Here is a 3473-nt window from a genome sequence, read left to right on the forward strand (position 1 = left end):
AGGGTAACTGAAAGTGTCTTTGAAGAACTTTTTTTTTTTCTTTTTTTAAAGAGAGAGAGTGGAGCCCTGGCCAGTTTGGCTCAGCGGTTAGAACGTCGGCCTGCGGTCCGGAGAGACCCGGCTTCGGTTCCCGCTAAGGGCACGTACCTCGGTTGCAGTTTGTCCCCGGCCCTGGTTGGTCGTGTGGGTGGCAGCCACTCGATGTGTCCCTTCACGTCGATGTTTCTCACTCTCTCTCCCTTTCTCTCTCTCCCTCCCATTCTATCTGTACAAAAAATGGAAAAATATCCTCGGGTGAGGATAAAAAAAAAAAAAAGAGAGAGAGTGGAAGCAGGGGAGAATGGAAGAGAGAGAGAGAAACATCAATGTGAGAGAGACATATCGGTTGGTTGCCTCATGCATGCACCCCAACTGGGTGGGGAATGAAACCTGCAACCCAGGCACATGCCCTTGATGGGGAATCAAACCCACAGTTCTTTGGTCGATAGGCTTATGCTCTAACCACGGAAGCACCAGCCAGGGCTGAAGAATGTAAAATTAATAAAAAAAAAAATGAGAAATGGGAACCAGGTATTCCACATCTACGAATAACAGTGATAATAATAACAAGAGTAATTATAATGATGATGGCTAGTGTCATAAAGATGATGATAATGACAGTTACTTATTTAGTAACAGTTACTCATTTAGCACCTCTAATATGTAGCACTTTAACATATCTTTGACTAAGCACACCAGACGTTACCTAATGTAACCTTAATTGTTTCACTAGAACTGAAGTTACCTGAGTAAACTGTTTCCATTAAAACAGCTGGTAAATGAAATCTTTCAAATATAAGCCATTTTACTGGGTTTTGGATAGCTTTTTTTTTTTTTTTAACCTTGGCTTCTGCTTTTTAAATCCATATTGTACAATGGAAGAATTGATGCTAGTTTCTAAGACAAAGGTTGATGCCTATAATAGGGTGGTGACATAGAGAAGTGACCCAGAAAATCAAAATGTTCCTAAGAAATTGATAGGAGACAGTAGGATTGTTCCCCTAGTTAAGACACAATGTTTGATTTAAAGTAAACTCGTTTGAATATTCTTCAGAATTTTTGCTTCTCTCCTGCATGGTATCAATTCACTGATTTTTTTCATTCAACATGAATTGCACCAGTGCCTACTATGTGCAGTCGTGATACTAGATGCTAGAAACAAGACATGAGCAAGACCAGTGACATCCCTATTATCAAGAAAATAATAATCTTGTCCTAATATATATCATATCACTTAAGATTTATTTTAATTTTAGAATTTATTAAATAGTTGTGCCCTATGGCTGGACTAATTATAATCCAATGGATTCAGAATTAAACAAAAACAAAAACAAAAACAAAAGAACAACTCTATTATAACAAACAACTTGGACTGTTTTATATTTTTCTCAATAATATATATTCTGCAGATTAAAGTTATTTCTGAATCATCAAGTATGCACTTATTCACATCATCACATTTGTGCAAATATGTATTATTAAAAATATAGTTCACATACATTTTAACTGTATGCCTTAATTTTTCACAATAGTTTATTCAAGGTAAATGAATAAACTATTCATTTATTATCAATGTCCATGAATAAAACTATAATCGAGTAAAACAAAATTGTTTTAAAGTGTACATTATAAAGCAGGCATTAAATAAGTATCACTTGTTTATGTAGCAATTCTACATATGTATTATATTTTTTTAAATGAAAGTAGTTTTGAAATTGGTTTGGAGTTTTATCCATAATAGCCTCTTATCAGCTTATAGAAAGCATTATTAAGATATATTACTTTTGAAATTGAAATGCTAATATTAGTGAGTATTTGTAACTTTTAAGGATCTGGAACAGAAAAATAGTACAGAATTATTTTGTTTACAACAGGTATGTTTATCTCTCTTAGTGTAAGTCATATTTTGAAATTGTTCTCTTTTTACATGTTACAACGTATTTGTTAGAGTCAGGTGAACTTTGTTTACCTAAGATTATGTTGGACTGTATAAAACTGAGATTTGGTAGCTGAATTAGATTATCAATGAATTATATAGCCAACTCCAAATTTTGCTTTGCTACCAAACACTTATGTGAGGGGCTGCATTATTCAACTCAGTCTGAGTTTAGCAATCAATACTGATCAAATTAATTGGGTAATTGCTGAATCACAACTTTGTTTGGAGCTCCAAAAATACACTTTAGAGCCCCTTTGCTGCCTATTTTAAAAGCACATTTCTAATCTAAGGGGTACTCTGGAGCCAGAAAGACTTACTGCTGTCTTAGAGGGCGACCTACACGCTCAGAATAATGCAGTGAATAAAACAATCCCTCGCCGGCCTCGCGTCCCAGGCAGCCGAAGGATCCCGCCGCCCCTCCCGCCAAGACCTCCCCAAGATGCCGTCTGGGATGGAGCACGCCCTGCAGGCCACGATGTTCACGGTCCACAGATTCGCTGGGGATAAAGGCTACTTGACAAAGGAGGACCTGAGAGTGCTCATGGAAAAGTTCTCTGGATTTTTGGAAAATCAAAAAGACCCCCTGGCAGTAGACAAAATGATGAAGGACCTGCGCCAGCAGAGTGGGCGTTCAGAGTGTCTTTTCGCCAATTGCTAGGCTCCCCCCACGTCCGACGCCTATTTGTCCGACACTTGAAGCAGAAGGGAAGGAAGTAGGCGGCACCCAGCAGTTACTCCTGCCCTGATAAGAGCTCTGCCAGTGGGTCCTTTAAGGATTATGTGCCCCCCAGCTGCCCCTGTACAAGGATTTCATGAGCAGATTGCGAGTCTTAAAAAATGTACAAAAAAAATCCCACCACGTTGAACAAGAGAAAGAAAAGCCAATTAAAGCCAGATAAGCTTTTTTTAAAATACTTTTTTCTTTTATTTATTTATTTATTTTTAATTTTATTTTTGTTACAGATGTTTCTTTTTTACCCCATTGACACCCTCCTCCCCATCCCCCCCCACCTCCTCAGCTTTGTCGTCCATGTCCATTGGTTATGCGTACATGTGTATAAATTCTGTAGTTTATCTCTTCCCTCCCCCCACCACCCCCTCTTCTGAGGGTTGTCAGTCTGTACCGTACTTCCACATCTCTGGGTCTACCCTGTTCCTCAGACTGTTATGTTCATTATATTCTTCAAATGAGTGAGATCATGTGGTATTTGTCTTTTCCCGCTTGGCTTGTTTCGCTTAGGATAATACCTTCCAGGTCCCTCCATGGAGTCTCAAAGGATAAGAAGAGATCTTTCTTTCTTACAGCAAATTGGATCCAGCAATACATCAAAAAAAATTATTCACCAGATAAGTTTTGATTTATATATTGCTTGTATCCTCTTCCCCTCAATAAAGACATTTCTTTTTTAGCTCCTAACAAAAAAATCCCTTGGGCCCAGCAGGTGGGACTCAGTGGATTGAGCGCAGTCCCGTGGACTGAGAGGTCCTGGTGCAA

General features: G+C 38.5%; 1 pseudogene; it reads left to right on the forward strand.

Moving 5' to 3' along the window:
- The first annotated feature begins 2417 nt into the window (after positions 1–2417).
- Positions 2418–2695, forward strand: LOC118619534 (annotated as a pseudogene).
- The last annotated feature ends 778 nt before the right edge of the window (positions 2696–3473 follow it).

The sequence above is a fragment of the Molossus molossus genome, unplaced genomic scaffold (assembly GCF_014108415.1).
Source record: "Molossus molossus isolate mMolMol1 unplaced genomic scaffold, mMolMol1.p scaffold_m16_p_7, whole genome shotgun sequence".
Taxonomy (NCBI): Eukaryota; Metazoa; Chordata; class Mammalia; order Chiroptera; family Molossidae; genus Molossus; species Molossus molossus.